We start from the raw sequence: 13,056 nt of genomic DNA, 5'->3' as shown, positions 1-13,056 counted from the left end.
CAGTAGGAAGCAGCCAGAAAATCCTTCCAATCCAGCTCCTACTTTCTTCCTTTTCAATAAATAGAAAGAATAAAAGGCAAAAATGGTAGTTCCAAGTAGCCAGACATCCTTATCTTGAGGCTCCAGACCGGTTTTATGAGCACCCCAGCCTTGCTGTCTCCTCTTGTCTGGCTGTAACCCATTTGGTAGGTAGGTGCCAGTCAAGTGCTTAGATGAACAAATGCCACACCTACCATCCATTCCCATCTCTACCCCAGTGCACACACACCCCTTCCCTTGCCCAACTGTGATTCATTGAGCATGTTATTTATGTCTCCCCATTAGCTGATTTCTTATCAACCCCCTCCAGACCACACTAGCATTTCTCTTAGATCCACTACAAATACTCCCAGCCTGTACATGAGAATGCGTCTCTACCATTGGCCTGAGGATCCTTGGGACCCGGCAGAATTCTCTGACAAATAAATCTGTGCCACTGTTGAACTGTCTTTTCTCCACACCTTTTTTGAGTCAAACAGTAAATCAATAACTTTGCTTTTCTCCTTCAGGAACAAGTTAAAGAGCAAGCTAAACCCAGAGCTGTCAGAAGGGAAGTGAGGGCAAATGGAGTGAGGGCAAACAAAAGAATCAAAGTTCAAAAACATGAAGAAAACAAAATCTTAACCATTCTGATGAAGAGAGGCAACTCAAATTACTAACAATGAAGGATTGACTAGTGCACGTGTTTCACACTTCTAGTCATAGCTACTCAGAGAGAAGATGCAGGTTTTAGACCAGCCTAGACAGACAGACCAGACTGAAAGACTGTTATTTGAAAACTGAAATCTGCTGAAACTTTTTCCTGACCTCGTTCCTTTTATTAGCAGATATTTTAACCAATCTATAGGGGGAGGATTTCATTGTGACATTTCCATGAATGTACACAATGTATTCCATCAATCTCCCCCTCTCCATTATACCCTACCCCCAAGCAATTACAACAGCCTTTGTGGTTCTGCTTTAATATATGAAAACAATCTATTTGGACCATACTCATCCACCATCACCCTTGCTTGTTGGCCTAACCCTTCTGCTAGTACCAATCCTCCCAAACTGGTTATTGGACACAGATGGTCCATGTCTACAATCCTAGCTACTCTGGCAGTGGAGGATCTGGGTTTAATCCCTAGAACCAAAAAGAAAATATTCCTTTAAATACTTTCTGGAAAAAAATCATTTTACTTTATTCTTGTTATAAAGTTGAGGTACAGAGGGGTTACAGTTATATGTCAGATAGAGAGTACATTTCTTTTTGGAGCAATGTCACTCCTTCCCTTGCTCTCTCCCATATTTTTCCTTCCCTCCCCACCCACAAGTTTTATATTTCATTTTCTACATAGTGTCTAGTGAGTACCACTGCTGCATTTATTCACTCTGTGGGTCTCGATTTCTGTGCCCCTCTCTTAGCCTCCTAAAGATAGATAAAAAGAACAAAACAAGACAAAAAAGAAAACATTGTGTATATATACCACATTTTCTTGATCCATTCATCTACTGAGGGGCATCTAGGTTGGTTCCATATCTTAGCTATGGTAAATAATGCTACAATAAACATAGTCGTGCTGGTAGCTTTAGTGTGCTCTTGTTTGTGATCATTTCGGTAAATGCCCAAAAGTGGGATTGCTGGGTCATAGGGGAGCTCTATGTGGAGTTTTTGAGGAACCTCCATACTACTTTCCAAAGTGGCTGGACAAGTTTACACTCCCACCAATAACATAGTAATGTTCCCTTCTGTCCACATCCCCTCCAGCATCTGTTGTTATTGGAGTTCTATTTTTTTTTAATTTTATTTTATTTTATTTGAGAACATACTGTACAGAGGGGCTACAATTACATGGGCAGGATAATGCATACATTTCTTACCAAGCATTGCAGCCCCCTCCTTTGTTTACCCTTCACCTCCCTTCCCAGCCTCCCCCCTTCCCCTCAACCAATCATACCCCCCTCCCCCCCAACACCGACATTGTAAAGTTGGTTTTGACATGACATTTTTTACTTCTCATTGTTGCAACAGGTCCACCTGAATCCTTAAACGACTTGTTTGTCCCCATCTCCTCCACATGTTATACTGACATCAAATATAGTGAAAGTGGGGGTTACACTGTGGGCGAGGGACATACAAAGCAACAAAGAAATAATCTTATAAATGCGTTAGAAACACATGCATGAAAGAAACGAAAACATTAAAATACACATTTAAGGGTTCATTTTCCTAACATCACATTATCTGACCTTTTCCGCTTGACTCATACCTATACTAGATATTGCAAATAAGGGAAACCATGGGACCTATGTTTCTTTGGGCCTGGCTTACTTCACTTAATATAATTTTTTCCAAACCTTTCCATTTCCTAACAAATGGGGAAATGTCATTCTTTCTGATGGAGGCATAGAATTCCATTGTGTATATATACCACATTTTCTTGATCCATTCATCTACTGAGGGGCATCTGGGTTGGTTCCATATCTTAGCTATGGTAAATAATGCTGCAATAAACATAGTTGTGCTGGTAGCTTTAGTGTGGTCTTGTTTGTAAACATTTGGGTAAATGCCCAAAAGTGGGATTGCTGGATCATAGGGGAGATCTATGTGAAGTCTTTTGAGGAACCTCCATACTGCTTTCCAAAGTGGTTGAACATGTTTACACTCCCACCAACAATGAAGTAAGGTTCCTTTCTGTCCACATCCCCTCCAGCATCTGTTGTTATTGGAGTTCTTGATTCTAGTCATTCTAACTTGGGTGAGGTGGTATCTCAATGTTGTTTTGATTTACATTTCTTTTATGACTAGAAAGATTGAGCATTTCTTCATGTGTCTATTGGCCATCCTTCTTTCCTCTTCAGAGAAGTTTCTCTTTAAGTCTTTCGCCCACTTATTTATTGGGCAGTTGTTTCTTTGAGGATTTGTTGTTGGGAGATTTAATTTTTTGAGTTCCAGGTATATTTTAGATATGAGACAATTGTCCATTGTATGGCTAGTTAAGATCTTCTCCCAATCCATGGGCTTACTATTGGTCTTGCTCACTATTTCCTTTGCTATGCAGAAGCTCTGCAATTTTATGAAATCCCATTGTCCAACCTTTCTTTTGCTGGCCATTTTGGAATGTAGTGTCATAGACATTTTCCTGAGATTGTCATTGAACTCCTCTAGATCTTGATCCCTTGAATAGATAGTATTAATTTCTTTTCTTTTCTTTTCTCTTCTCTTCTTTTCTTTTCTCTTCTCTTCTTTTCTTTTCTTTCTTTCCTGCCTGCCTGCCTGCCTGCCTGCCTGCCTGCCTGCCTGCCTGCCTGCCTGCCTGCCTTCCTTCCTTCCTTCCTTCCTTCCTTCCTTCCTTCCTTCCTTCCTTCCTTCCTTCCTTCCTTCCTTCCTTCCTTCCTTCTTTCCTTTCTTTTAAGTAATATTTATTGTAAAGTGGCTCTACGGGGGGCGGGGGGGGGCGTTACAGTTACATGAGTACGGTAATTAGTACATTTCTTGTCAGACATTGTTATCTCCTCCTTTGTTTTTTTTTTCCTATTATCCCCTCCCTCCCCCTACCACTCCCACTCCTACTCCTCTCCCTGCCAGAAGTTGTAGAGGTCATTTCCAACATAGTGTCTTGTATCATTGTTTCAATGGGTCATCCTGTGTCCTTGTTTCAGCATTTTGTTATTCCCATTCCCTCCCCCAAATTACATAAGTGTATATACAAGATACAGTGTACCAATATAAATACAGTATTGCCAGTATTGAGGATTGAGGTCAGGGCATTTCTCCTGAGCTCTTCCTGCTTGAAACTCTTTTTAAGAAGGAGTAGGTTCTAGACTGTAATCCTAGTCACTCAGAAAACTGAGATGTGGAGGATTCATGTTCAAGTCTGGAACAGGAAGAAAAGACAGAAAGACTGTGTCACCAATTCACCAGCAAAATATTGGACGGGAGGCATGGCTTAAGGGGTTGAGAGCCAGCTGTAAGCAAGAAAGACAAGCAAGAGTTCAAGGTCCTGAATTCAAGCCCTAGTACTGAAGGCTGAAAGAGGTGCCATAGAAGATGTAGGAGAGAGATGTAGAAGTGAGTTCATGGTTTGCATATGGAAATAATACCAAAGTTCTCTTGGAAAACTAATAGTAATGATAATCCAATCTTTAAATTAAAAAAAGAAAAGTAGGCTGGTACTACTCAGGAGGCTGAGATATAAGTATTACAGTTTCAAAGATATCAGGACAGAAAAGTGTTTGAGACTTATCTCCAATTAATCATTTAAACAAGCCAGAAGTGGAGTTCTGGTTTGAGCCTTGGAAGTAAGGCTTGAACAAAATATCTCAATGAGAGTGCTCAGGCCTTAAGTATAAGCACAAAGACACACACACACACACACACACACACACACACACACACACTTAACAATAATTTAAGGAAACAGAATCTTTAAAAAATCACTAAAAATAGGGATGGTGACAGGGATTCAAGATAAAAAGTAAACCCGGAACATTGCAGAATATATTAAAAAAATAGAATGATATATATTTGAGAGGGCCAGGGTAAATGGCTCACGCCTGCATTTAGAGATGTAAATCATTTAAGAGACATCAAATGTGTTCATGATTTGAGGCTAGTCCATGGTAAAAAAGAAAAAAAATAGGGAGTCTCTACCTTAGCCAACAAAGAAATGTATTCACTACCTTATGTGTGTAACTGTAATCTTTCTGTACATCATCTTTACAATAAAATTAATTTAAAAATCAGAAAAATAAATTCATATTTAATTCACAACATTTCCACAACTACTTCTCTATAATCCTTACATAAATTTTCCTGTGCCTGCCTGCCTGCCTGCCTGCCTTCCCTTCCTTCCTTCCTCCCTTCCTTCCTTCCTCCCTTCCTTCCTTCCTCCCTTCTTTCCTTCCTTCCTTCCTTCCTTCCTTCCTTCCTTCCTTCCTTCCTTTCTTCCTTCCTTCCTTCCTCCTTTCTCTCTCTCATACTGTCTTTCTTTCTTTTATGGTACTCTTTGTGTTGGTCTACCTTGGGGAAAAAGTAAAGCTCAATTTCTGGCTTTTTTTGCTGGTTAACTGGAGCTAAGAGTCTCGCTGATTTGTCTGAGTAACTAGGATTACACTTGTGATTCCATCAGTATCTGTCTACTGACATTCTTAGTGTATGTCTTTTGTAGGAGTGGGTGTGTACATGAGTGGGTGTCTTACAGTCCTGGTGCTTGAACTCAGGGCCAGAACAGATTATTCACCATCTGTAGATGGCCTTTTTCTCCACCTTTGTTTGTTCACGCACTTTATGTTATTTCTTTCATCCAAGGCCTTCTTCACAAACTTTCTTGAAAGTCTTTTTTTTTTGTGGGAGGGTGGGGGTCCGGTTGTGGGGCCTGAACTCTGGGCTTGGGCACTGTCCCTCAGCTCTTCAGCTCAAGGCTAGCGCTCTACCACTTGAGCTATAGCGCCACTTCTGGCTTTTTTTCTTATGTGGTGCTGGGGAATCGAACCCAGGGCCTCATGCATGCAAGGCAAGTGCTCTACCACTGAGCCATCTTCCCAGCCCCTCTCCACAAACTTTCTACTACCATCAGCACTACAACTATGTGAACATATCACAAGATGGATTGATAAACATCTCTGATCAGAAAAAAGGAATCGAATGAAACTATAGAAAAAGAAAAGGTTTTCATATAATTATGCTGAAAAGCAAAAAGAGATTTCCAAGAATGCACTAAGGAAAAAAAAAGACAAGGAAGAAAGAAAAAGAAGGAAAGGAAAGGAAAGGAAAAAGGGATTAAAACACCGAATATATTTGGAAAGCTTATATTATATTAAATACCCTCAATCTCCAGCCTCTTGACTTGTCTAACAAGTGGCGGGAGCAGTTAAGAAAGTAAATAAAGTTAAACTTTTGCTATAACATATAAGCTTAGAGAGGAGGTAAAAGGATTAATTCTTTTAAGATGACAAGTTGCAGTAGTGGAAATTGTTTGACAATAAAAACTAATGTAATAAAATGAATAAAGATTATGGAGAGTACAACAGAGTGCTTTCTCTATGTATTTTTAGAAACCCTTTCTTAAGATAGCCTTTGATCAAACAGCTGCAGGTTCTCTAACAGAAGGAGGAGTATAGTTGACTTTGCTCAAGTGGGAATACAAGGAGACTCAGGAAAAGATCAAAGCAACCTTTATCTTATAGGAAGGAACAAGATAAAATGGGTAGTATCTGAAATGATTAAAAAACCAAAAAGAACAGCTCATGCTGTGAGCTACTCATTTCACATATGAAATGAAAGGAGTGGGGTTATCTGTTTGTTTGAAAACAGAAAAGAGGACTGTGTGTGAAATCAGCTTTGTGTTTATGAATATCAGGCCTGGACTGTGGCTTTAAATGCTATCAGGTAGGATTGCTATTGGGAAATGCCAAAATTCTTCCTCAAATTAAAGTCTTGACTTTAGAGGCATTTTCCTATATTGTGAAAGTTTAAAATGATGAGCAAAGGAAAGAAAATGTACTGCTTCTCTCAAATAGCTGTCCTTCCTCCTCACCCCTGTGAATTAGATAATCCCTGGAAGAAGGCCTGGATGAGTTATGTGTGCATGTGAATCAGATTGTGTGTGATTTATTTGATTGATGTCTTAGAACTGTACAACCACACAGCCTAATAACTGATGATTAATTTGCATGCAGAACTTTAAAATACTTCTTCATCGTAGTACTTTGAGTGAAAAAGATAAAAGACAGTGCCTGGGCCCTAGTCCTGGCACAAATGAACAGACAAAAGGTATAAGCAGGACAAAACTCAGCTGCTCTGAACATCATGTTCTATGAATGAATGCCAAGAAAGCATCCTGGGCCTCAGTGACTCTATCTGAGAAAGACAAACAAACTAAACTTAAAGCAAAAGGATTAGAGGCATGGTTCAAGTGGTTGACCACATACCCTGAGTTCTATCCCTAGTACCAACACCCTGCAAAATAAAGAATGTGAAGATTTGCCTTCTAAAAAATTAAACTATAAATCATTATTGGTGTTTTGCTATTGGCAGACAATCTGAGATCTTGTAGATACTAGCTAAGCAATGCTTCTTGAGGCCTCTTTCTTTCTTTCTTCTTTCTTTCTTTCTTTTTTCTTTTTCTTTCCTTCCTTCTTTCCTTTCCTTTTCCTTTCTCCTTCCCTCCCTTTCTTTCTTTCTTCCTTTCTTCCTCCCTTTCTTTTCTCCTTCCTTCCTTCCTTCCCTCCTTCCTTCCTTCTTTCCTTTTCCTTTCATCCTCCCTCCCTCCCTCCCTACCCCTCCTCCTTCCTTCCTTCCTTCCTTCCTTCCTTCCTTCCTTTTTTTCTTTCTTTCTTTCCTCAGCAAGAACTTTCCTGACAAGAACTCTGTATACACCACTTTTGCTCATTGGCTAGTGCTGCTCTCTACCAACTTAGCCAAATCTCCAATGCCTCTTCACATTTCTGTTAGGGGTGAATTATTTCTGTACAGTAGATATTATCTAATTGGTACAACAAGAGGCTGCTGTTCTCTTGCTGGTGCTTTAATACTTTCAGTGACCAAACATTGCTTTGTCCTCGTGGAACTCAATCTGGAAGACATCCCTTACCTTGTTTGAAGATGTCAGAAGACATCTTCATCTTGAAGTATGCCTCTCTAGCCACCTCTGCCCTGCTCATTTCCCTGGCACACTTGGTGCTCCCCACCAAGTTGCCCACAATTTGTGTTTGTCTTCCTAACACACTCTTTTCTGTTCTCTCCCTCTTATACCTGGTTTTAACTACCTCTTCTTCACAGCTGTCTGTTATCAGTGATGATCAGGAATCTGTAAGTATGGGATAGGAGGAGCTTCTGTAAGACATGTACAGAAGAGCTGCTGGTCCACTGCCAGCCCCTACACATCCCTATGTACACCCTACATTCATCCCTGCCCAGCCATCCCATCATCTCAGAACAACTCTCCACACCTTGCCCCCAGAAATGGGAAGCATCTCATAGGTTGTGCTCAGTTTGGGCAAAGTCTTCTGGATTCTCCCTCTCCTTTCCTGACCTCCTTTCCTGACCCATTGCTCTGAGTTTCTCCCGTTTCATGTTGTCCTGGGTCTTGCTGGAGCAGGAGCGCTGGGCACACACTTGGTGCAAGTCACAGAACCAAACAATGATTTATTGTGTCAGAAAGTGTGTTTTAGGGCATTTAAAGCAAATCGGATTCCAGGAATATTCTTATCTTGATTTTGTAGTAAGCCAGAAAGCCTATTTTAAAGGAGAGCACAAACCATAAAAACCAGCTATCTATGTCAGGAGAGACTGCTTTATACTGGAGACATTTGATGGATTTTAGCTATCAGCCACTCCACTGAAGACTGAGCCTGTTGCCGAACAGTAAGTCCCCCAAAACACCAAAGGCAGCAGTCCTGTGGAGGACCTAACAGCCACAGTGACCTGAGTCACACCTACAAAGGCCTCTGATAGAAATCCTTCCATTGAGCCAATGCCAACAAATCCTGTAACCATTCCAAGTGCCTAAGCACTAAGATGTGAATGGTGGAGACAGGTCGTGCCAGTCCTAGGGTGAAGTCTTAGCGGAGCTCTCTTGGAAATGGTTGAAGTTTATAGACTCAGATCTGAGGGATGAAAATGCTGGGGAAAAGACAGGCCAATGGTTATGTAAGGATCCTGAAATTAGATGGCCTGGAGGTCTAGTCTAGTGGCTGGTAAGCAGCTGAGAGGAAGAAAAAAAAAAAAGAGAGCTGGTGAAGCCACTTGAGAGGCTATAACTCTTGGCCAATATTGGAGTCTAACTGCCTTGAAATGATTTGTATTTTATACAATATAGGAAATAAGTGCTGAATCAAATAAGAAAATAAGCTATAACTAAGGAAGATGTATTTAAAGCAAAACAAATTTTGCAAATTAAAAAAAAAAGAAACATTAAAAAACCCCTGCAAATTCAGCATTCCTACCAACAGTGCAGTAGGGTTCCCTTTGGACCACACCCCTTCAGCATCTGTTGTTATTAGAGTTATTGAATCTTTCTTCATTGTCTATTGGCCATTCTTATTTCCTCTTCAGAGGAGTTTCTCTGTAAGTCTTTTTTTGTTTGTTTGTTTGTTTTTTGTTTTTGGGTCCAGTTGTGGGGCCTGAACTCTGGTCCTGGGCACTGTCCCTCAGCTCTTCAGCTCAAGACTAGCGCTCTACCACTTGAGCCACAGCACCACTTCCAGCTCTTTTCTTTTTGCTTATGTGGTGCTGAGGAATCGAACCCAGGGCCTCAGGCATGCAAGGCAAGTGCTCTACCACTGAGCCACCTTCCCAGCCCTCTCTGTAAGTCTTTAGCCCAGTTATTAATGGGGCAGATGTTTCTTTGAGGATGTGTTTTAGGGGGATTTATATTTTTGAGCTCTAAAATATGAGGCCCTTGTTTATTGTAGGGCTAGTGAAGATCTTCTCCCAATCTGTGGGCTCTCTATTGATCTTGCTAGCTATGTCCTTTGCCGTGCAAAAGTTCTGCTTTTGTCCAATCCCTCTGGAAAGCATGTTCCCCCAAAAGACTACATATAGAGCTCCCAGATGACCCAGCAATCCCACTAAAGCTACCAGCACAACTATGTTTATCACAGCATTATTCACCATAGCCAACATATGGAACCAAACCCAGATACCCCTCAATAGATGAATGGATTGAGAAAATGAGGTCTGTCTGTCTGTTTGTCTGTCTGTCTGTCTGTCTCTCCCTCCCTTGCTTCCTCCCTGTCTCTCCCTCCCTCTCTTCCTCTCTCTCTGTCTGTCTGTCTCTCTCTATGTTTGTGTATATATATGTAAATATATATATATACACATATACACACACACACACACACACACACACACACACACACACATACACACTACAACTATGTAATGGAATTCTATGCTTCTATCAGAAAGAATGACACTACCCCATGTATTAGGAAGTGGAAAGACTTGGAAAAAAATAATATCAAGCTAAGCAGACTCAAAGAAATATAGGTCCATTGTTTCCCTTATTTGCAAATAATTAGTATATGTGTAGGATAATCTCATTAGATGAGCAGAAAAGCTCAAAAGCTATGTACATATGATCATACAAGGTGATGCTAAACAAAATGAACCCCAATATATAGAAATAAGAGGTTTTTTTCTTTGTTGTTGTTTTAAATGTACTATGTGATTTTTTTTGTTTCTTTTTTATGCTCTTCCTCCTATGGTATATCTCCCGTTGTAAGTGTATTTGATTTTGCTACCCTGCAACTTATATATACATTTATGTAATTTGGGGAGAGGAAGGGGAATAACAAAATGCTGAAACAAGGACAAAGGATAATCCATTGAAACAATGATACTCACAAGACACTATGTTGGAAATGAACTTTACAACTTCTGGCAGGCAGGAGGAATGGGGATGGTGAGGGAGCGAAGGGATAGTAGGAAAACAATGAAGGAAGGAGGGAACTGTAACCCCTCTGTATAGCATCTTTACAATGAATGAATTTTTTAAAAAAAGAAATACTGCTACAGAAGAATGGATTCAAAAACTGTGGTACCTATATACAAGGGAATATTATGCAACCATTAGAAAGGACAAAGTAATGGCATTCACAGGGAAATGGATGGAACTAGAACAAATCTTACTGAGTGAAATAAACCAAGATGAGAGAGACAAATGGCACCTGGTCTCCCTGATATGTTGATGTTAAATTCAAAATGCAACAAGATATGACAAAGTGAACAAGACTCAAGAAACAAAGTACCTCTTCTTAATTTGTTGAATTGTCTTTAGATGCCTTCATGTTCTTGACCCCACATATGGGGTATATGTGTGTGTGGAAGGAGGGCACAGAATCTGACAAAAATGGGTAGGAAAAAAACTCTTATGGACTTTGTTGCATGAGCTGGCCTTGAGCCCCAGGACCTTCAGATCTCATCCTCTTGATTCACCAGGATTGCAGATGTGAACCACTGACACTGATAGCTTTTCTTCTTAAAATGCCAAGATTTTTTTTCCAATATTCTTTATAATAATGCAACTCAATGCTGAATCATTTTTTTAAAAAATACAAATATTATATAAAATAGATATTGTGTATGTTATGCAGAGGACAGTCTGAATTATATAGTTAAGCAATTGTTATCATAACCTCAATCTCAGCTTAATAAAGTAGAATAGTTTAGAATGAACATCTAGAATAAACTTCTTCACTTCATGTTAAGAAAAATGTTTTTAGCCAAGATATGTTTTCTTTTTTTAGTTCATTTTATTTTTATTGTGAAAATACTGTACAGAGGGGTTACAATTACATGGGCAAGATAATGAGTACATTTCTTATCAAGCACTGTAGCCTCCTCCTTTGTTTCCCCTTCCCATAAGGTATGTTTTCTTTTTGTTTGGCTTGGTTTTGTTTCTTATCCATTAGACTACTAGGATAAAAAGAGCATGACTTTCTTCCAAGACCTGAATTCTAGTTGTATAGCTGTCTTTTGGATCTTGAATCCTGTCACTTAATCTTCTAAGGTATTTCTTGTCCTATGTACTTCATAAAGATGAGATATGGATCATGGACAGTTATTTAAAGTCTCTAATTTCAGTGTAAATATCAGGAATGATAATTTAAACAGAATTATCAGTTTCATATACAAATATTATGCTTTCATATTCTTATTAAATAGCTATTTTACTATTTGTAGTCTTACAAAATTATTTATGTTGGATCATAATACAGGAGCAAATGCATATCTATATATATATTTGCGTGTGTTTGTGTGTGTAATGTATGTATATGATTCTGTAAAGAAAAACCCTAATAGACTGAATGGTACATTAAATACAGTATTATATTATGAAAAATAAAAGAAATACTGCTGAGCTCTGGAGGCTCCCATAGATAACAATTCACTGAGAGGATTCTACACCCAGCACTGGGTACTTAGCAAGTGCCAACATCCATGGTGCCTATGGAGGATTTCAGACCAGGGTGATCCCTGAAGACAAAGTTAGTATGCAATATTAATATACATTGTGTCTGTGATAGACTGAGCTAATGCTTGTGCAGTTGAGAGAAAAAATAAAACTGAAATGGAGATTTGGGATTTTGTTTTTAACAAATAAAGAAAGAGAGCATGGTTTCACCTGAAGTAGAGAGGAGCCACCTTGACACCGTGCAAGTGGGACTTGCAGATGGGCAAGAAGGCAAGATACCAAGTTCTGTAATAAGGAATGATTAATGGAGGCAGCTCAGGAGAAGGTTACAACAGAAGGGTTTTAATATCATGTACTTAAGAAGGAAGAACACAAAGAGTTTGCAGAAATATGAGAAAGATAAAAAAGAAAAACCAGAGCTGAAAAAATATCAAATACTAGATGACTGTTTCTTTGCTTTTTAATCCTGTGGAGCAGACTCTTTAATCCTGTGGAGCAGAAAACCAAAGAAAACTCAAAATGGATCAAAGACCTCGGAGTCAAAGCAGACACTCTGAAAACATTACAGGATGGAATAGGAGAAACCCTAGGTCTCCTTGGCTCAGGCTGAGATTTTCTTAATAGAGACCCGGAAACACAACAAATCAAAGAAAGGTTGGACAAATGGGATTGCATGAAGTTGCAGAGCTTCTGCATGGCAAAGGACATAGCTAGCAAGATCAATAGAAAGCCCACAGATTGGGAGAAGATCCACTAGCCATACAGCGGACAAGGGTCTCATATCTAAAATATACTTGGAACTCAAAAAATTAAATTCCCCAACAACAAATCCTCAAAGAAACAACTGCCCAATAAATAAGTGGGCTAACGACATAAAGAGAAACTTCTCTGAAGAGGAAAGAAGGATGGCCAATAGACACATGAAGAAATACTCAACCTCCCGAGCCATAAAAGAAATGTAAATCAAAACAACATTGACATACCACCTCACCCCAGTTAGAATGGCGATAATCAAGAACTCTAACAACAACAGATGCAGGAGGGGACGTGGACAGAAGGGAACCTTACTTCATTGTTGGTGGGAGTGTAAACATGTTCAACTACTTTAGAAAGC

This window comes from Dipodomys merriami, unplaced genomic scaffold (assembly GCF_024711535.1).
Source record: "Dipodomys merriami isolate MVZ:Mamm:240054 unplaced genomic scaffold, mDipMer1.0.p SCAF_123, whole genome shotgun sequence".
Taxonomy (NCBI): domain Eukaryota; kingdom Metazoa; phylum Chordata; class Mammalia; order Rodentia; family Heteromyidae; genus Dipodomys; species Dipodomys merriami.
The sequence above is the reverse complement of the archived record's forward strand: the minus strand, read 5'-3'. Positions refer to the sequence as shown.